General features: G+C 44.8%; 1 pseudogene; it reads left to right on the top strand.

Moving 5' to 3' along the window:
• The window catches only part of LOC124613259, a 133,948-nt pseudogene that overhangs the window by 99,310 nt on the left and 11,468 nt on the right, over positions 1-23,170 (top strand).

Genomic DNA, 23,170 nt, shown 5'->3' on the forward strand with positions numbered 1-23,170 from the left:
CCGTTGGCAGGAAATAAAGTAAGGAAATAGAAAAGCACTGTCTTTCAATGCGGTGCTGATGTAGCAGGTTATAATGCTGCTTCCAGCGGCGAGACAAGGTGACTGCAGGTTTCGAAAGTATTTGGTGTTCCCGATGCTACGCTTAGAAGACGAACTAGGAATACGAACAAAATCTTCAGTGGTGTTCAGAAAGGATTTTGTAGATTCCAGCCAACTTTCAACATTGTACTGGAGCTTGAAAGGGTACAACACCTGAAACTATTGGAGTCACGCCTGTTTGGTATGACTATGATGGAGGTGGGACAGTTTGCATTCCAAGCAACCAAGAAAAGCAAAGAGGTAACTTAGTTTTGGGAAAGAAATGTCGTACTAAAAAGACCTTTTCTGGGGACAATAGTTATACTTCCGAAGATTGTCACTGTTTGTACTGCTTGTAACTTTACTCGCATTCAAAACCCGGAGAACACTGGTTAAGGGGTCAGCAGTGTAATTCGTAATTCTACTTTCAGTCCACTCTATGTGCGGTGGAACTGAGAAACCTTGACTGATACTAATGGAGAATTGTTTCGGAAGTAGTCATTTATTTGTTAACTACAAATCCATTACATATATCAAATAGCTAATATTTATCTGAATTTGTTACTTTTTCTTACTCCAATGTCGTTTTACCCTGACATCGGTCTAAAGTGACAGATTATGCACATGTTACAAGAATGTCAGAAAGGTGTGGTTTATATTACTTTAAAGACACGGCACTCAGATGGCGAAATCTATAAGTGAATGAGGCATGGACCTGACACAAATTTTATTTAATAGCATAGCTTATGAAGCAATAATGTTATGAAAACAAAATGGTATACCATTTTAGCTGGACTTCCCCTACATACCCGTAATCTTCTTGTGGACTGTCTTGCTTATTTGTAGTAATGAATATGAACTTAAATCAGTCAGTTGTAATGTAGCTCAATGAGTAGAAGGGAAATGACGTTTAAAGAATTTACCAGACACACTTCTCCGACAGGTTATGAATGCCACACACACAAAAAAAAAAAAAAAAAAAAAAAGACAGCTCTTCTTTTGAAGCGAACCAGTCAGCGAGAAATTTTTGTACATTTTCATATGTACTGAAGCGTTGTTCAGCGAGATCGTGTGCCAGAGATGCAAACAGATGATAATCGGACGGAGCCAAGCTGGAGAAGCCGCATGCCCTGGTATTTCCGAACTGAACGCTTCGATCGTTTCCCTGACCCGTTTTGCTGTGTGTGATGGGACGTTATCATGGAGCAATATGACTTTGTTTTGCCTTCTTCCATATTCCGGTCCTTTATCACGTAATGCTCGAGTTCAATCGATCATTTGCTATTGGTAGCGATCAGTGTTAACGGTTTCAAGCTCAAAATAGATGACACCCTTCTGATCCCAACAAACACAGAGCATTGTCTTCTTTCCAAAGCGATTTGGCCTTCCAGTGGATGCCGATGGATTGCCTGGATTCACGACGCTTGGGATTCTGAAAATATATACATGGATTCGATGGAGAAACGACATTCTTCTGTATCTGGCGAGCAGCATTTCACAAGTGGTATTTCGATTTGCTTGCTGTCTTTCATTCAGTTCATGCGGAACCCATTTTCCCACTTTCTGCACCTTTTCCATAGCTTCCAACCTAAGAGGAACGGCGTTCTGCATCACATTCAGCTGTTCCGCGACTTCCTGTTGAGTATCATTTTCATCCAACAAGGCCTGCAATTCGTTGTCTTCAAACTTTTTCGGTGGTTTCTAGTGCTCGTCTTTTCTGTTTTCAAAATTACTACTTTTGAATCTATGACCCACTCCAAACACTGTGTTTTCCCAAGAGCATGTTCGCCGAAAGCTTCGACAAGCGTTCGATGCGACTCTGCCACAGCTTTCATGAAATGGTAACAGAAAACCAATGTCGTCCGCAAATCGTAGTTCTTAGTCACAAAACTCGACATGCTTACGGGTTTGAAACAGATACCGATGTATGGAACTTGGGTTTATGTGTGTCGACATTCGTCGTCAGCCGTTACAGGAAGCAGATGGCGTTGCAGACGCGGTCTGACGGGCCCTACACTGACGGCTAGCATCATCTATAGGGGATTTCCGGTTTCATACTTCTACACGTGGTAACTCCGTGTGTCGTGTCACATCATCTTTTGTTTTTCCTAACTCTTCGGGAAATCTGAATCGTAAGTGACCCCGACAGCCCAGGAATATCTTCATCGTCGATCATCGCTAAATGCTTTGTTAATTAGTTCTGGACACGTTGACCGAGCTGCTACAACGCAACTGCTTAACTTTGCAGCTGGAAACTGTTGGAAACATGACGTCATGTTCACGAATACTACCGGCTTTGTGCTGTATGTGTCGAGCAGATCTAGACAGTAACGTGACACTTCTAGGGAGACAGACGGTAGCATCTGTTGTTTCAATTAAATCTTGTGGTTCTGTTGTTTCGGTTATAAGAAATTATGTTTTCAAAACCTGCATATTAAGGTGCACTATTTTCTAAATAATGATTTCTCATCGTAAGTTTTATCACAAGTTTTCATAAACTTGTATTTTTTATGGTTGGGGGGGGGGGGGGGGGTTGTATGGTTGCGGTCCGGCACCTAAAATTTTAGAAATTAAACATGAACACGGACATCATGAACAAAATGGATGTAATTTCTTATAACAACAGAATAAAACATCTCACGTCTATTGTTGATGATCGGTCAGAAATCAGAAAGCTTCCTGCCAAACTGATATTTCCCTTCAACTACGTGACTCACAATAAAACAACGACAACAACAGGAATTCTCTGAACTCCAGTTGAGTCGATTGTATAAAAAAAAGTTAAAAAAGCTACCATTACAGTGTCTGAAATTGTTTCTTACCCTTCCACTTGACCAATTGTGAAACAATGACCATCGCGATAATATAGGGCACTTCAGGGAAATCAGGTTAACTGTTTTTCCACACGATGTGGCAAAACATAACTGGCGCGTGAAATATTTACAATAAGACTTTGCGCGGGATTGAACGAGCATCACAGAATTTGCTGGAAATGGTCAGCGTAAATGTCGTTCAGTGCTATGCTCGATTAATCAAAGTATGATACGAGCGTAGCAGCTGCCCTAAAGCATAACAGCAGTTGCGTTTTCAGTGCCCTACTGCAGCTCTTCCAGTGTGTCAGGATTATTTGACTACACCTGACCCTTCAGTTTGCCCCACAAGTAGAAATCAAGGGCAGAGAGATCGGGCGATCGATGTAGCCACAGACTGACTGCCTCTGCTGATTGCCTTCACCGAACACCTCACGCACTCATGTCAACGTTGTTTTTGTTCAGAATTATGAACAAGGAGAAAGTAATTTGTCTAATGGTTTAAATGCCATGCTGCTGTAGTTGAAACTGACTGTGAGAAAATAAATGAGACCGCACATTTTCACAACACATTGTTTCCTTACTCGCTGTTATTTTTCAAAGAAAACAGTTCAACGTTGTTTAAAACGATATATAGCGTCTTTCCGTTTGAATATTTATTAGGGTATCGTGTAAAAATTTCAAGTAAATCGGTCTAGAACGTTTCGAGCACATCGGCAACAATGTTTAGCGTCGTGTAAAAAAATTACGTTACCTACGTGAGTGTATAAGCTTACTAGAGAATGGTGTAATAATTTGAAGTAAATAACTCAAGAATTTTTCGAGGTTATTGTTGACAACATTTGCCCGCTATACAGTAGAAACATGTGCGTGTATTTATATACAACATATACTCTGGCGGAAGAAATTGCAGCACCGAGAAAGAGTTGTGAGACAGAAACGAAAGCTAGTAGGCATATTTTTACATCTGCAAGAACGTGTCTATCCAAATTTCGCGTCAGTCGCGTAAGAGTGTAGCTAGTTGCTCCACTATGAGAATTCAAATCGCATTTGCTTTGACTATCCGCTACAACTGTCGTGACCGTTAGTTACCTTTGAGACTACGCGTGATGAGTTGATTTTAGTCAAGAATGCCTTTAAGGCGACAAAGACGACAAAACTGAGCTTGGACGAGGTCCTGTAATAGAGCTATGAAAAGTTGGATGTTAGATATTGCAGAAAGACTTGGCAGGAATGTATCCACTTATATGACTGTTGGCAGCGGTGGTCACGACGATGTACGGTCTCAAGAAGAATGGTCTCCGGACGGCCACGTGGCACTACCGTGGGGGAAGACCATACAAGTTTGATCTATGGCTCTGGTACATCGTACTGCTTCAGCAGCAATTCTAGCAGCGGTTGACACCATAGTGATGTAACAAACTGTTTGAAATCGGTAGTGTACATAGGGGGTCCGTCTCTCGTGACACTCAGGTCCACGTTAGCTAAAAGTATCTGGATTCTTTTAATCAGATGTGTAATTGGCTCAGTGACTGCGAAGTGGTATAGTCTCATATGTGTTAGTTTATTCTTTCACATTTTTTACTATTACTTTTTCGTTTCGTCGGGCCCAGTTGATATGTGGTTCTCTACATGCACAGTCATTCGCAGTGCGTAATTCCCAGGAACCTGGCCGGCTGTTCTCGCGCGACGTTTGTGTTTCCAACCCCAATTAATACCGGAGTGGGTAAGGGCTGCAGCCGAGACGCCCGCCCCCTGCTCAGGCCGGGGTGCTGGTAATGGCTCTCAGCGGCGGCCGCACAGCCATTCGTCAGACTGGCCGGCGGGCCTCGCCGCTGCCCGCTGCCCACTGTGTCCGAGGCTCAGGGCGAGATGGACGCAGCGGTGGACGGAAGAGGCGCAGCCCCTCCCGCCCCCGACGAGTCACTGGTCGCTACAGTGGCGGATCAGGGCTCCCACTGGGCGTGAACTCCGTACTCACTGCTGCGGAATCTAGGAAGTCATGTCTCAGTGTCTAGCCGAGCACCGGCAAGGAAATGCAAATTACTTGTTGCCTTTACATAGGGTAATTACAAAGCTATCAGCAGTAAATGATTGACAATCTTCAACATTTCCGACGATCATCAACTGCATTCAAGCTTCAATGAAGGATAGGAACAGCTAACCGGTTTCAAAAATTTTGTTGAATCGAACTTGTTTCGGTATCGACTATGGGTAACTTTATTAGGATAAGTTACACACTGGTGAAAAAAAAAATCGTAGCACTCAAAAATATTTAATGTGGAGTAACGAAATTTCGGGAATACGTCTGCCTGGGTTACATATTTAAATGATAAACGTTGCAAGATCACAAATTAATGTAAGCGCGAGGTAAGCCGTTGTGAATGTGAGATACTGATACATTAAAAACCGGTGTAACCGCCAGAATGTTGAATGCAAACTTAGATGCTTTGTATTGTAGAGGCGCCGTATGATGAGGCTAGGGTGGAATTTCATGCATGTTGCATTTGGTCGATCAAATCACGGATGATTAATGCTGTTTATGGACGACGCTGGAGTTGTGGTCCGATTTTGTCACATATGTGCTCGTTTGGTGACAGATCTCTGAGCAGGTCCAGGCAACATCTCGACGCTCTGTACAGCATGTTGGTTTACAACAGCGGTACGTGGGAGAGCTTTCTTCTGTTGGGAAACACTCCTGGAAGGCTCTTCGTTAGTCGCAGCAGAGCGGGTCGAATTACCAGATTGACGAACAAATTTGCAGTCAGTGTGCTTGACAGCTACTTCCTGGTGTTGCGATTTTTTTCCCGTCAGTGCATTTATATAGGTTCACATTGATTGGACAGATATGGTTTTATTCACTCCCCATGTGAACGTATGTACCTCTACAACAAATTCTGATGAAGATATCCTTAGGCGATATGGAAACGAGGTCGATGCATTATAATTTGTGCAACAGGTTGGCTGCTTTTATAATAAAATAAATAAGCCATTCATTTCCAAAGCTGAGTATTATCCTAAGCATTACATGTAAAAATATGGTTTGTGCATAGATAGAACCGTATACTCACCAAGTTTTTATTTTGCAGTCTACGAATGTTCACTGATTGTTCCTTTGGCCACCTAAGTCCAAGTGGTTATCAACTTCGTTGCCTACATTATGTAGCAACATCTTTTGAGCGGTCGTCACATCGATTTTGATGGGTTCCCTGAGCAGTACCTGTGTTCTTGCCAGTGTCGTAACTAAAGACATTCCTTACCTTCACCCCAAAGAAACAAGTGACAAGGCGTTAGGTCAGGCGACCTGGTGGCCGAAGAGAACAGAAACACATCGTCTTCACCTCTACACCCCATCCAGCGATGATGAAGTTCGTCGTTTAGGCAACGACGATCATGATCCTCCACTTACAGGATGCTCCATCTTGTTGGAAGGCGAAATTCTCGAGATATGAAGGCAGTTGCCCAAAAGACCATAACTACAAAATATCAAGGTGCGAGGTAGCTGTAACAGTTTTACAATAGCTTCGTCTGCCACGATTCCACAGAAAACATTAACCTTCGGAGGAACTCATTCACGTGCCTCAATTTCATTAAGATTCTCACTCCCGCATACTCTCGCATTGCGGCGATTCACATTTCCAGATAAACAGAAGGTTGTTTCTTCGCTGAGTATCTGCTTGGGGGCGAAATGTTCATCCTCATGTGCTTACTCCATTGTGATACAAAAGGCACTGGAACCGGCCATAATTGTTGCACTAGCGGCAGACAGTACGGTATGAAATCCAACCGCCACAGAAAAATTAGACGATTTGCCGCGGTATTCCAAGTTCGTGGACTAAGCGAAGCTTTGATTCTTGTGGCTGGGTACGAGACTTTCCCTCTCCGTCTCCACAGTAGCATCTGGTAAATTTGGTTGACAGGCGCTCTTCTGTTTACAGAGGCAACTAGTGTCTCTAAATAGACGATTACAATCAACGCTGCTCTGTTTATGCGCGGTTTCGTTTCCATAGTTCATTCTGATTGCACGCTGCTCCGCTGTAACTGATAAGAATTTCGCATATTCTAACACATGAAAACTCTTTTCTTGCTTTGTCTCCATTTTATCAGAGCAGCGTATTCATAACGCCAACTGGAGGGCGTAACGCAGTTTACGGTTTGTATTCATGTATCAGCTACCTGTCTACGTGTAACCCTTTGGAAAATATAGAACACTTAAAACGAATGAGTCATTAATACACGGTACTTTCACAGGAATGTGGCCATCGCCTATGTGTGACGTCTACATCTACATCTATATTTATACTCCACAAGCCAATCAACGGTGTGTGGCGGAGGGCACTTTACATGCCACTGTCATTACCTCCCTTTCCAGTTCCAGTCGCGTATGGTTCGCGGGAAGAACGACTTCCGGAAAGCCTCCGTACGCGCTCGAATCTTTTTAATTTTACATTCGTGATTCCTCGGGAGGTATAAGTAGGGGAAAGCAATATATTCGATACCTCATCCACAAACGCACCCTCTTGAAACCTGGCGAGCAAGCTACTCCGCGATGCAGAGCGCCTCTCTTGCAGAGTCTGACACTTGAGTTCGTTAAACATCTCCGTAACGCTATCACGCTTACCCAATAACCCTGTGACGAAACGCGCCGCTCTTCTTTGGATCTTCTCTATCTCCTCTGTCAACACGACCTGGTACGGATCCCACATTGATGAGCAATACTCCAGTATAGGTCGAACGAGTGTTTTGTAAGCCACCTCCTTTGTTGATGGACTACATTTTCGAAGGACTCTCCCAATGAATCTCAACCTGGCACCCGCCTTACCAACAATTAATTTTATATGATCATTCCACTTCCAATCGTTCCGTACGCGTACTCCCAGATATTTTATAGAAGTAACTGCTACCAGTGTTTGTTCCGCTATCATATAGTCATACAATGAAGGATCCTTCTTTCTATGTATTCGCAATACATTACATTTGTCTACGTTCAGGGTCACTTTCCACTCCCTGCACTAAGTGCCTATCCGCTGCAGATCTCCCTGCATTTCGCTGCAATTTTCTAATGCTGCAACTTCTCTGTATACTACAGCATCATCCGCGAAAAGCCACATGGAACTTCCGACACTACCTACTAGGTCATTTATATACATTGTGAAAAGCAATGGTCCCATAACACTACCCTGTGGCACGCCAGAAGTTACTTTAGCGTCGTCGCAGGTTCGAATCCTGCCTCGGGCATGGATGTGTGTGATGTCCTTAGGTTAGTTAGATTTAAGTAGTTCTAAGTTCTAGGGGACTGATGACCTTAGAAGTTAAGTCCCATAGTGCTCAGAGCCGTTTTTGAACTTTAACGACTGTAGACGTCTCTCCATTGAGAACAACATGCGGTGTTCTGTTTGCTAAAAACTCTTCAATCCAGCCACACAGCTGGCCTGATATTCCGTAGGCTCTTACTTTGTTTATCAGGCGACTGTGCGGAACTGTATGGCACGCCTTCCGGAAGTCAAGGAAAATGGCATCTACCTGGGAGCCTTTATCTAATGTATTCTGGGTCGCATGAACAAATAAAGTGAGTTGGGTCTCACACGATCGCTGTTTCCGGAATCCATGTTGATTCCTACAGAGTAGATTCTGGGTTTCCAGAAAAGACATGATACGCGAGCAAAAAACATGTTCTAAAGTTCTACAGCAGATCGGTCAGAGATGTAGGCCCATAGTTTTTCGCATCTGCTCGACGACCCTTCTGGATAACTGGAACTATCTGTGCTCTTTTCTAATCATTTTGAACCTTCCGTTCCTCTAGAGACTTGCGGTACACCGCTGTTAGAAGGGGGGCAAGTACTTTCACGTACTCTGTGTAGAATCGAATTGGTATCTCCTCAGGTCCAATGGACTTTCCTCTATTGAGTGATTTAAGTTGCTTATCTATTCCTTGGACACTTACTTCGATGTCAGCCATTTTTTCGTTCGTGCGAGGATTTAGAGAAGGAACTGCAGTGCGGTCTTCCTCTGTGAAACTGCTTTGGAAAAAGGTGTTTAGTATTTCGGCTTTACGCGTGTCATCCTCTGTTTCAATGCCATTATCATCACAGAGTGTCTGGATATGCTCTTTCGATCTACTTACTGATTTAACGTAAGACCAGAACTTCCTAAGATTTTCTGTCAAGTCGGTACATGGAATTTTACTTTCGAATACACTGAACGCTTCACGCATAGCTCTCCTTACGCTAACTTTGACATCTTTTAGCTTCTGTTTGACTGAGAGGTTTTGGCTGCGTTTAAATTTGCAGTGAAGCTCTCTTTGATTTCGCAGTAGTTTCATAACTTTGTTGTTGAACCACGGTGGGTTTTTCCCTTCCCTCACAGTTTTACTCGGCACGTACCTGTCTAAAACGCATTTTACGATTGCCTTGAACTTTTTCCATAAATACCCAACATTGTCAGTGTCGGAACAGAAATTTTCGTTTTGATCTGTTTGGTAGTCTGAAATCTGCCTCCTATTACTCTTGCTAAACAGATAAACCTCCCTCCCTTTTTTTATATCACTATTTACTTCAATACTGCTGCAACGGCCTTGTGATCACTGATTTCCTGTTCTACGCTTACAGAGTCGAAATGTTGGGGTCTGTTTGTTATCAGTAGGTCCAAGATGTTATCTCCACGAGTCAGTTCTCTGTTTAATTGCTCGAGGTAATTTTCGGATAGTGCACTCAGTATAATGTCACTCGATGCTCTGTCCCTATCATCCGTCCTAAACATCTGAGTGCCCCAGTCTGTATCTGGTAAATTGAAATCTCCACCTAAGACTAAAACATACTGAGGAAATTTATGTGAAATGTATTCCAGATTTTCTCTCAGTTGTTCTGCCACTAATGCTGCTGAGTCGGGAGGTCGGTAAAAGGAGCCAATTATTAACATAGCTCGGTTGTAGAGTATAACCTCCACCCATAATAATTCACAGGAACTATCCACTTCTATTTCACTACAGGATAAACTACTACTAACAGCGACAAACACGCCACCACCGATCGCATGCAATCTATCCTTTCTAAACACCGTCTGTGCCTTTGTAAAAATTTCGGCAGAATTTATCTCTGGCTTCAGCCAGCTTTCTGTACCTATAACGATTTCAGCCTCGGTGCTTTCTATCAGCGCTTGGAGTTTCGGTGCTTTACCAACGCAGCTTCGACAGTTTACAATTACAATACCGATTGCTGCTTGGTCCCCGCATGTCCTGACTTTGCCCCGCGATCTTTGAGGCTGTTGCCCTTTCTGCACTTGCCTGAGGCCATAAAACCTAAAAAACCTCCCAGTCCACGCCACACAACCCCTGCTACACGTGTAGCCACCTGCTGTGTGTAGTGGACTCCTATCCAGCGGAACCCGAAACCCCACCACTCTACGGCGCAAGTCGAGGAACCTGCAGCTCACACGGTCGCAGAACCGCCTCAGCCTGATTCAGACCCTCCACTCGGCTCAGTACCAAATATCCGCAGTCAGTCCTCTCGACGATGCTGCAGATGGTGAGCTCTGCTTTCATCCCGCTAGCGATACTGGCAGTCTCCACCAAATCAGATAGCCACCGGAAGCCAGATCCATAGCGACAATCATTGGTTAGATGGCCTCAGGCAAGTGCAGAAAGGGCAACAGCCTCAAAGATTGCGGGGCAAAGTCAGGACCTGCAGATGGGTGCATCCTGTACCCTTCATGGCATCCGGAAGGACCGTTTCCACATCTGGAATGACTCCCCCCGGTATCCACACGTAGTGCACATTGGTTTTATTCCCCTCCCTGGCAGCCATATCCCTAAGGGGCGCCATTACGCTCGTGACGCTGGAGCTCCCAACTACCAGTAAGCCCACCCTCTGCGACCGCCCGGATCTTGCCGACTGATGGGCAACCTCTGTAACAGGACAAGCAGGCATGTCCGGCCGAAGATCAGTATCAGCCGGAGACAGAGTCTGAAACCGGTTCGTCAGACAAAGTGGAGAGACCTTCCGTTCAGCCCTCCGGAATGTCTTTCGCCCCCTGCCACACCTCGAGACGTCATCACACTCAACGTGCAAGAACCATTCACAGACAGCCGGTGGCATTAGAGGATACATAAAGCGTGTCGGGAAGAGGGGGGAGGGGCAACCGGACGCTGACAAAATGCTGTCATTACGATAATGCAGAACAGAATCATTTTATCTGACGTACAAAAGGGAATGATCATCCAAGGGTGGAAGCATTTCCGAAACGGCTAAATTCGTAGAACTGTTCGCGGGCCTCTGTGGTTGAAGTATACCGTGCATGGCAAAATGACACTGTTCAAACCTGGCGCCGAGGTAACTGTTGTGCAACACGGGCCGTAAATGACGGGTGTGAACAACGCAGATGTGTATGACCGAATAGACGTGCAAGATTTGAGCAATTTTCGCTCCAAGATGAACCAAGAGGCTATCAACAGTGTCTCCACCACAACCCAGCGAACATTTCTGTGTACGGGCGTCCGCAACAGTTGCCTGTTTCATGCACCACTCTGTCTGCTGTCTATAGACGACGAAGGGTGAACTTTGCACGCCAGTACCGCATCCGTCCAATGACTGGCGACAGATTGCCTTTACGGACGAATCACAGTTTGTGCCCCATCTGACTGGTCGCTGTTGGAAAATTTCTGAAAGCAACAGCCTGCGAACAGGAGGGGGCGTTACGGTCTGGGGAATGTTTTCGTGGCATTCCCTGGTGCCTGGATGGCACAATGGATGAACACAGGTACTTGGGGACCATGTCCGGCTCATTATGCAGTCTGTTTGTCCTCGGTACGATGGTATCCATCAGGAGGAAAATGCAATGTCTCACACATCCCGTAGTATACGTGCCTGGTTCGAACAGCAATACTATAAGTTTAGCGTACTACCCTGGAAACCAGAGATTTATACCCCATCGAGTATACGCTGTCAGAGCCAAATAAAAACTCACAACCCTCCTATTATTTTCATTGTGTCTCACAGAAGCGCTATCGGAAAAATGAAAAAATGAAAAACAGCCTGTGACGAATACTTCTGCAACAAATTACCATACAGAACTAAATGGACAGTAAAAATGCTTGAAGCACAATATGAATTTGATACGTACGCTAGTTAAAAGAAAAAATCGGTAATATCGTTATACGAACAAGTGAGTAAATTATACGAAAATCATTTACCAAAAATAAGAAGTAGAAAGAGAGAACGTGAATGAATCTACAAATGAGTGCTGATTGATTCGCCAGCAGGCAAGGACCAACATAGAATGAAAATAGGCCACGTCCCTTTCAAAGGAATAGTCTCAAAAAACCACGGAAAGCTAAATCTGAAAGTATGTATGTGGATTTGAACCGCTGTCCTTCCGAATACGAGTCCACCTCGCTAGGTAATGGAATGGAAGGCAATATGCGTAGAGATTTCTATCCTGTCGCGCTCATTTAGCCTGTCGCGCTCATTTAGGAGGAACACTACATTCGTTCGAGGATGATGCGGGAAAAGCATCATTCTTGCTTTGCCCTAAAGTCATCAAGGAAAACCACGGGAAACCTAAATCTGAATAATTCAGTATTGCAGCGCCTGTGTTATTCCGAATTACGACGCAATGTTCCTTTGGACATGCATTCCCTTGGACATGCATTCATGTCCATAGAAACACTGCATAGTAATTCGGAATTACACAAGCACTGCAATATCGTACTCATCTGTCGACACCGGGCAAGCGATTTTGAAGTAAAATGTCTAGCCTGTACGGGAATGTACATAATGGATGTAGGACTACACGTTGCGGACACATGATTGATGATGTACTGAAGTTTGGGGCTACCTGCGATTCGTGCTGCTAATGGTTGAGCGGTACTGGAGCAAAATGATCGATATCAGGACTTCAAGCATTCCACCAAAAACAAAAATATTTGCTGGCCTGCTTCCTGGAAATGCCAGTCCAGGAGACTTGAGAAAGTTATTTGAGCAAAAATAAATAAATAAATAAATAAAATAACAATAAAAAATTAAAAAATAGAATAATGAAATGATCGTGTGACACTGTTGGCCGGGAGGCCTCATTCGGGCAAGTTCGGCCACCGAGTGCGGGTCTTATTTCAGTCGACGACCAATTGGGTGACTTTCGTGCCGGTGACGAGGATGAAACGATGTTTAGGACAACACAACACCCAGTGCACAAGCGGAGAAAGTCTTCAAGCCGGCCGGGAATCGAATCCGGGCCCGCTGCATGGGAGGCAAGCACGTTACCACTCCGCTAAGTAGGCAGACAGGCAAGCACGTTACCACTCCCCTACTCCCCTAAGTAGGCAGACGTTTAAGCAATATGGTGTTGTCACAGAGCGTGATATTATTAATCGTTGTTTTCTGCACGTGAATACGGAACAGATGCCGCCAGAAGTTATAAAAGCTCTAAATAATGCAGAATTTACAGCTGTCCTGATCAGTGGTTAGCAATCGACAGGAAAGAAGAGTGGCAGAGACAGTTCCTTCAGAAGTGGATTTCGTCCTGCCCGTGGGAGAGGAGGGTTCAGGGGAGATGGAAGAGCTGCCCATGTATGAGAAAAAGCAGACCTGATACTGAAAGACGACCAGGGCAGCCACAACCACCTGGTATGAGAAATGTATTTCATGATGGAACTGATCGTGACTATGATTCATATTATCCATCATGAGGGCCTCCACAGCCAGTGATGGCACCTGGAGATAGGTGGAAAGGGGTTCTGCCTATCCAGAACCTCGCATGTCACCAAGTGAACGTCGGTCTGTCTCAAGTGTTGACTGTTGCCCGTACGAACGACCAACTTTGCCCCGTGTTGCTTCTTTTGGGTGTCACACTATGGTGCAGCTAGACTTGGCTCTGATATTTACCGCAGGAGAGCACCACCCCCTCCCTCAAGATTGGGTACCTCAGTGTATGAACGTGTGCCTCTGGACATGATGGTCCACCCACCCGAGGTTATGAAGGCTCGGATCCTTAAGGAGCGTCAGCCAGGCGTTATCCATCTGCAAATGGCTCTGAGCACTACGGGACTTAACATCTATGGTCATCAGTCCCCTAGAACTTTAGAACTACTTAAACCTAACTAACCTAAGGGCATCACACAACACCCAGTCATCACGAGGCAGAGAAAATCCCTGACCCCGCCGGAAATCGAACCCGGGAACCCGGGCGCTGGAAGCGAGAACGCTACCGCACGACCACGAGCTGCGGACTATCCATCTGCAGCTCCACTTGACCACGAGTTGCCGCCACACCAGTACGAAACATTTCTTACTCCAGGAAACTACTTCAGAGAATTGTAATATTTTTCTAATGAAATTTCATGGTCGTCATTAATGTGATATGGTTCAGAGATATTTGCCTCATATCCAGCTTCAATTTGTGAAACTGAAAATAAGTTATGCAACTAATTACATAAGTGGCTGGTACAGTTGTGCTTATAATATGGAAAATGACGATTGAACTGCATGCATTGGGTATAGCATTGTGACACGATATTATACAGTATTCTGTGATGCAAATCTCGTACTTTCTCTTTTTTTATTGAAAGTAGACGTTTAGTATTCCGTTGCTTGTACAAGGACTTTACCACAAGAACAGAAAACAAATAAATATGCCTCTTTTGGAAAAAAAAGTGGTAAGGCGACCGCTCGCACTGAGCGGGAAATACGAGTTCGAAGCTCGGCATGTCAAATTTCCTCTGTCGGCATTCCGTTCTATATCTGATGGTAAATTTAATGTACCTAAATCCGAATGTTGGCCGTCTTGCGCGCCATCTTTATCGGTAAGGTGGGAAGTTAACTAATGCACCATTTCTGTATTTTAAAACTCTTCTATCTGCGAAATACGACGTATTTCTTTTCACACTTGTACAAACATGTTTCGGCACCTGTGTGTAGTCTTCTATGGTTTCTATTTATTTCTGTAAACATATTACACCAATTTAATGGTTTTTATTTCTTTTAGGACTAAAACTATAACATGTGCGTTTTCTATTGTGTTTTGATTTCTCACTCGAAGCAATATTGTGAAAGTGGATTTGCAAACTCGTTTCACTTTTACGCCATTTTATGGCTTGTTAGTCTGTTATCTTTAGCACTTATTTCTGAAATCCTTTTTCCGAGAATGGTAACTATAACCAGACATGGAAACGCAGCAAAGTTATACAAGGTGTGCAAATAGAAATGGTTGGGAGGACAGAGTTCCAAAGTACAAAGGAAACACAGCAGAGGGAAGGAAATACAGTATTTACATGACTACAGCAGATGTTGAACATGACATCCACTCATTTCTTGGCACTTTTGGCCCCTGGTCAGCAAGTTGCTGAAGGCTTATAGAAGCTGGACTGCTGGAATTGCTTTCAACCGAAATGTTCTGCTGCTGTTCTTGAAGATTATGAGGGTTGCTGTGATGCACCTTAGACATGAAGACTGCAGGATTCTCTGGTGAACTGCAGCCACATTTTCTGGTGTGCGGGCACGTTTCAGCATGGTTTTTGACTTGTTCAAAATAGATCTTGTTTGACGCATTTTAGGACTAAGCGTTGCATGGCACTTATTTCTAACACTTCGACACTATTAAACTGCTCAGAAAACAGCTGACCATACCGTTTCCACGACTTTGTTGTCACGTTCCACGACGAACACGCGTCGTCCCTTTGCACTGCTCTACTTACATTGATACTGCCCACAGTATGCACTGAGCCGGTGTGGATCACGTGGCGAGCGTACACGTGGTGTGCGCCTCACGAGGTGCGTTTATATGCATACATTCACGTACAATCGTATCCACTCGTTTGGGCCACTTTTATTTGCCTCACCCTCTACAATGAGACTGGAGACTTAAGTACAGTACATACACCACTACTACGTCCCTAAAAGTATTTCTTAGTTACTAAATCTTCATCTAAATTCTTCCTCTTACTTTGCAGATGACACACTGCCAAGCCTAAAAAGGTTTAAGCGCAAGCCGACCAGTACAAATACTAGGGCTATCCAGAAAGTAAGTTCCGATTGATCGTGAAATGGAAACTACTTTGAAAATCAGAAATATTTTATCTACAACAATTAGCTACAGCTTCCAGCCACTGCTCTACATAGTCACCACTCCGACCTAGACATCTGTCATAACGTTGTACCAACTTTCCAATACCAAAGTCATAGAAGGCAGCCGCCTATGCTTCCCGCTAAGTCTCTACGCTCATCTGTAGGTCGTTGCCTGTGCGAAAATGTTGTCTTCATAGCCAGTAGTTAATAATAGCAGAGATGAAACACAGAGGGAGCCAATTACACACACACACACACACACACACACACACACACACACACACACACAAAGCATTTTCATTGCCCCTGCAAATTGCGACCGGGAATTGTCACAAGGTAGGAACCGTATGACAGTTCTGTAATGTGGGCTACATAACATCAGGCGAAATCTCTCACCAGAACCTCATACTTGGCAGGAGACACTATTTTCTACGCATCTTTATGAGCTCACCATGCGCTCAGAACTGAAAAGAGTGAAGTGATGTAACCGACAGGCATACTAGGGACACTGTCGAATACATATGTGCAAAGCTTTATTAGATTTTTACAATGGTTTCCATTTCTTGGCCGATCGGAACTTACTTTCCGAATATCCCTTGCACAATGGGTTCAGTCGCCTGTGGGAAACGATGTTCTTCCTCCCCGAGCACCTGCCGCCTTCCTTGCGGATACGCGCCGTGTGAAGTGTGTGTTTTTGTAATGTGCATATTAGTGTAAAGGATGCATGTACACTGAAGCGTTGGGTTTGCGTTATGGATGAAACCAAGGGAAAGGGTGAATGTCAGTGTGGATACAAAGCCTATTCCTGTCGAATAGCAGCAAGGAGACTGCCAATGTTAATGTCCCCATGCGACAGACGGATCGCTGTCAACAGTGTCTCATGTCATCATCTGACGAGACTTACGGAAAAGTTTGCAATTGAAACTAGGACTTCATTGAGAAGGATGGTAATCAGCATCTTTATGTTACCGCATCTGCTCGTCTTGCCGGCCGAACGCTGGCAGTGAAAATTCTACACTACGAAGTTTCCAACCGGCTTATCTCTGTGTCGAGTGCCAACGCACAATTGTGCTGCATCAACCTCTTTTGAGCTACTAATTGTTCTAGTTTTACTCAATACGATGCTCTGACAGGTACTTGAATATCAGCCCCCCCCCCCCCCCCCCCCATACACACACACAAAGGCAAAACATTGCCTGTTGTTGTAACCCACTTGCCAAACAACTTCAGGAAAGAAATCCATATGTACAAGTGCAAATACGTTATTTCAGTGAAAATGTGGTAGCTGCATTTCCCAACTGAAAAGAGAGGGTAATGCACCATACACAAAAATGTGAGACGCAGCAATTTCCAGCTTGTTTGCCAATCAGTTCCTTGAAAGCCACTATGTGCCAGCATTGTTCTTTTCTTTGCCATCGATGGACAAAGACATCGATATCAGAGGCCGCGACATAGTACGTTTACCGGCTCTCCGCCACAATGGAACGCAACAACGCCACGTCGCCATCGTCCATGCAAGTCATACACCTGGGAAACTACGGAGGTAGCAACATAACAAGCCAGAGAGCGGGCGGAGGACATTTTTCTCTTCGGGCAACAACCTGAAGAGGATCAGCGCCAGCTACATCACGCCACCGCCTTTCTAACGCCGCTGGCATTGGATGCTGCTTACGGCATCACCCCAATCCACTATGCCGAATACGTCTCGCCCTGTTGTACTGCCACGTAAGTGTCAGCAGAGCTCGGCTAATTTCATTGTTTTTTGTTTTCATTTCTTTTATTTCGTATTTAGAAACCAGTGGCCTAGTATTTTAAAAATAGGTCGTACATTTTAAGATTTTTCAATTGACAATGTAAACTTGGGACGTATCTCAAGGGAATATTGTTTTCAACAATAGAACTCTAAGTAGTAATGATGAATCGGAGTAGTAATAATAATGAGGGCTCGACTACAGACGGCGAAATCATTTCCTTGTGAAATTTGTGCTACCACGGCCTCTGCCATGTGGCTAGTTCTGAATTTGCTTACGCTATTATCAGGTGCTACAGACTGTTTTCGGTGATGTACGCTGAACATCTTGAGCTGCAACTGACAGTTCAATCTGTGCTACTTATTTTATTGCAGGTAGCCATTCTCTACGGCTACAAGAATCCAACGACTTAAGATGTATGAATGTTTGATGGCTAGTAAACACGGACAACAATAGAACAGTTACACATGGCAACGCCACAAGCAGAGGATGAATTATAGACAGAAGACGAAGTGTCGAAGTATAAACAGAAGGCGAAGAGTCAGAGTGTGTGAGTACACTGAACGGGCGATTCAGAATATAAAAGAAAATGAAACACTAATAGTTATTGGTCTGCGAAATGAATAGAAGACATAATTGCGGGAGAATAACGGCTCAGTAGTAGGCATGAGAAGGGACAAAGACTATTTGAGTTCTGCAGTAAATTTCATCTAGTAATAGCAAATACACTGCTAAAAAATAACAGGACGAGGAAGAGTACTTGCAAAGGGCCTCCAGATATGAGAAAATTCCAACAAAGCTACACCACCGTCATATGGACATTTCAAATGAAGATGCTGGATTTTCAGGTTTACGCAGGAATAGATAAGCAGGTCACAATTTAACAGTGACGAAGAGTAGACTGTAGTTAAAGAGAGTCATCATGAAGAATTAGTGTGGAAAAAAGTGAGATGCTGACGTACAGAGCAATGATAAGATACATTTGGAAATCTCTAAAGCTGTAGATATTGAATAACGAATACCACAATAGGCAGTTCTTTTGAAAAGGAATAGACATCTAAAAAAAAAGCAATCATATACGTTGAACAGATAAATACAACATGTTAATAAATTTCCGTGCTCCAGCCGTTTCTAAACATGTTTACTAGGTACGTTTGCAACAGTACAGTAGTGGTGGGTGGGTGCTTACACCGGATTGGCTGATGTAATTTGACATCTGTCCTACCTCTCTGACCTGGTTCGAGTCCCATTCCCGTTCATGTGAGTGTTACAGCAAGATTGCTGAGAACCGTTTGCAGAATACATCGACATAATCCCTCTCTATGGCGAAGCTCATGGTAATGGAAGAGCTGCTTGCCGTCTTGATCAAGATATTTATGCACATTGTTCGACTACGTCGGATATCCTTTTCGCCGCAATTACCCATCGGCTTCAAGAATTGGGTGCCATAATCGTTCGTAGGCGTGACTATGGTGCTTCCGAATTGAAAGAGGCCGTACAGAACCACGATGAAGAGAATCTATCAACCAGTGCACGAGTAATTAAGCGTGCAATGGATGTTGCTCCGAGCATCACATTTACAGCTATATCCATACCACCTCCAACACTCCACAGCACTTCCAACAGTCACAGACACGTCAATGAGGCTCGAACCAGGTCAAAGAGGCAAGGCAGACGTCAAATGCCATCAGCCTACCTTAGGCAGCCCCCACCATGACTACCCGATTGCAAACCTACCTATCAAACACGTTTTCAAATGGCTGTAGCACGGAAACGGTAATTCCCGGGAATGGGTTCCAATTAAAAGTATTATATACTCGCTCTGCTCTGTAAGTCCTAGAAGTCTGTAAAGGGAATTTCCGAACACCCTATAGAGTCACGAAGAATGTAATGGCGAAGAAACGTTAGGTGACGGAAGAAGTAATTCAACTGATCCACAAAAATGGTAGTACCAAATCGTTCCGGAAAATACAGAAATACAGCAATGTAGGTCACTTGGGAATGAAATAAATTTTAAGTGCAGGGAAGCCAATGTGAAATGACTGCAAGAAAGATGTGAAGAAATAGGGAAAGAAATGATCATCAGAAGGACAAAGTTGTACAATCTGAATACTGTTCAAAATGGTTCAAATGGCTCTGAGCACTATGGGACTTAACACCTGAGGCCATCAGTCCCCTAGAACTTAGAACTGCTTAAACCTAACTAACCTATGGACATCACACACATCCATGCCCGAGGCAGGATTCGAACCTGGGACCGTAGCGGTCGCTCTGCTCCAGACTGTAGCGCCTAGAACCACTCCGCCGGCCGGCCTGAATACTGTCTTCTGCACATTCAGGTGAGGTGTGAACTGATGGGCACTGTGCGTCAGTCTGTCTCGGTTCAGTGAAAACACGAGTAAACTCTTCTGTACCTGTTACTCTGTGGTTAGTCTCTACAAGCAGGAGCGGAATTTCCATTACAATATCTCTACCCAAACAGGTACAGTTAACAATTGCGAATAGAAGAGGTACTCTTAAACGATACAGTAGAATTGGCCAACAAATAACATTTACAGATGATAAATTGAATTAAGAAAGCTTTAGCAAAACTACTGAACTTGAACTACGAAACAAAAATCGCGATCGATAAATGAAATCCGGGCGCTGTGGCCGAACGGTTCTAGGCGCTTCAGTCTCGAACCGCGCAACCGCTTCGATCGTAGGTTCACATCCTGCCGCGGGCATGGATGTGTGTGATGTCCTTAGGTTAGACACATGACGTCTGGGGTCATCACTCCCCTAGAACTTAGAACTACTTAAACCTAACCAACCTAAAGACATTACACACATCCATGCCCGAGGCAGGATTCGAACCTGCGACCGTAGCGGTCGCGCGGTTCCAGACTGAAGCGCCTAGAACCGCTCGGCCACATCGGCCAGCTGAAGAACGACTTGAATGGAAGTTGATTTCAACCGAGCAAGGAAGTGGGTGCGGTTGTGGATCCCTCAGGGAGCAACCGCTTTCTGTGAACAGGAAATGATCGTCAACTCTCGTATTGGCACCAATGTCTCAATGCGTGCGTTGAATGCTGTTGAATGAACCGTTCCATAGTCCCATTGTGGCAAGTGTTAGACTATCCCTCATCTAACGTTTCACTCGAACTGGGCTGTACTACCACCTCCTAAAATATTTACTGTTCCTCCTGTAACGGTATGTACAAAAGCTGCTACACCATTTGAGTGTCCTGTTGTTTAATGATCAAAGGCCGTGACTGGTGAGGCAGGCAAGAAGCAGGAAGTGGCAACGGTGTATTCGGCCGTGTCCCGTATCAGCTGCCCGCATCGTTTCATGGCGATCGTGTCCGGGCGCTGATTTTCCGATGTTATTGGCCGTTGCCAGTAGTGGATGCCGCGTCGCCGCGGCTGGCGCCAGAACCCCCGCCAACACCGCGCGTATACCATAGGGCAGGCGCCAGAGGAAGCGTCCGGCCTGCGGAAGGGACGGAGGGAGGGCTGTGTTTATTCTTTCCCGGCGCGTCGGGCAGACTACAGGAGAGGAGTGGCGGGGAGGGGAGGGGGTGTCTGCAGAGGCGCCACCGAGAGCCGAAGGGGATGCCCCTCCGGGCAGGGTTTTTCCCTCAGGCAGACATCCAGCACCGCCGGACAGCCACTTTATCTCCAGCTGTAAGGGGACGCCTTCGAGTGGTCTCGGATAACTCGGTTTTATGTCCTCGCCTTGCCCTGGGGTGGACCCTCGCACCTTTGGTGGTGACATTTGTTACAGTAACGAAGCGACATTTTTTTTCCTCTTTATTGAAAAGAGGAGAGCTGCCAAGAGAAAATACACTATAGTTTCATCTGCAAAGTGATTTTTTTGTGTGTGCACGGAATTTCCGAGTTGCTGTTTCTGTGTAAACTTCGTAAATTTATGTGTGTTCTTACTGGGACGCTATATGTGCAAAATTTCTTCAGAATATGGTTTCCTGAGGGAGGATCTGTGAAACGCTCTACTGTTATACGTACATCTTTAATACTGTTCAGTTGTCAGTCTTCAGTTGCTATCAATATTGTAAAGATTTTAAATAAAAAGAGGCTATGATGACATAAAATATAAAATACACTACTGGCTATTAAAATTGCTACACCAAGAAGAAATTCAGATGATAAAAGGGTATTCATTGGACAAATATATTATACTAGAACAGACATGTGATTGCATTTTCACGCAATTTGGGTGCATAGATCCTGAGAAATCAGTACCCAGAACAACCACCTCTGGCCGTAATAACGGCCTTGATACGCCTGGGCATTGAGTCAAACAGAGCTCGAAAGGCGTGTACAGGTATCAAGAGTAGTGACTGGCGTATTGTGACGAGCCAGTTGCTCGGCTACCATTGACCAGACGTTTTCAATTGGTGAGAGATCTGGAGAATGTGCTGGCCAGGGCAGCTGTTAAACATTTTCTGTATCCAGAAACGCCCGTGCAGGACTTGCAACATGCGGTCGTGCATTATCCTGCTGAAATGTAGGGTTTCGCAGGGATCGAACGAAGGGTAGAGCCACGTTTCGTAACACATCTGAAATGTAACTTCCACTGTTCAAAGTGCCGTCATTGAAAGCAAGAGGTAACCGAGACGTGTAACCAATGGCACCCCATGCCATCATGCCGGGCGATGACGAATACACGTTTCCAATGTGCGTTCACCGCGATGTCGCCAAACACGGATGCGACCATCATGATGCTGTAAACACAACCCAGATTCATCCAAAAAAATGACGTTTTGCCATTCGTGCACCCAGGTTCGTCGTTGAGTACACCACCGCAGGCGGTCCTGTCTCTGATGCAGTATCAAGGGTAACCGCAGGCATGCTCTCTGAGCTGATCGAGCTGATAGTCCATCCTGCTGCAAACGTAATCGAACTCTTCGGGCAGATGGTTGTTGTCTTGCTAACGTCCCCATCTGTTGACTCAGGGATCGAGACGTGGTTGCACGATCCGTTACAGGCATGCGGATAAGATGCCTGTCATCTCGACTGCTAGTGATACGAGGCCGTTGGGGTCCAGCACGGCGTTCCGTATTACCCTCCTGAACCCACCGATTCCATATTCTGCTAACAGTCATTGGATCTCAACCAACGCAAGCAGCAATGTCGCGATACGATGAACCGCAATCGCGATTGACTACAATCCGAACTTTATCAAAGTCGGAAACGTGATGGTACGCATTCCTTCTCCTTACACGAGGGATCACAACTATTTTTCACCAGGCAATGCCGGTCAACTGCTGTTCGTGTATGAGAAATCGCTTGGAAAGTTTCCTCATGTCAGCACGTTGTAGGTGTCACCACCGGCGCCAACCTCGTGTGAATGCTCTGAAAAGGTAATCATTTGCATATCACAGCATCTTCTTCCTGTCGGTTAAATTTCGAGTCTATAGCACGTCATTTTCGTGGTGTAGCATTTTAATGGCCAGTAGTGTATGTATTAGGTGAC

Source organism: Schistocerca americana, chromosome 4 (genome assembly GCF_021461395.2).
Source record: "Schistocerca americana isolate TAMUIC-IGC-003095 chromosome 4, iqSchAmer2.1, whole genome shotgun sequence".
Classification (NCBI taxonomy): domain Eukaryota; kingdom Metazoa; phylum Arthropoda; class Insecta; order Orthoptera; family Acrididae; genus Schistocerca; species Schistocerca americana.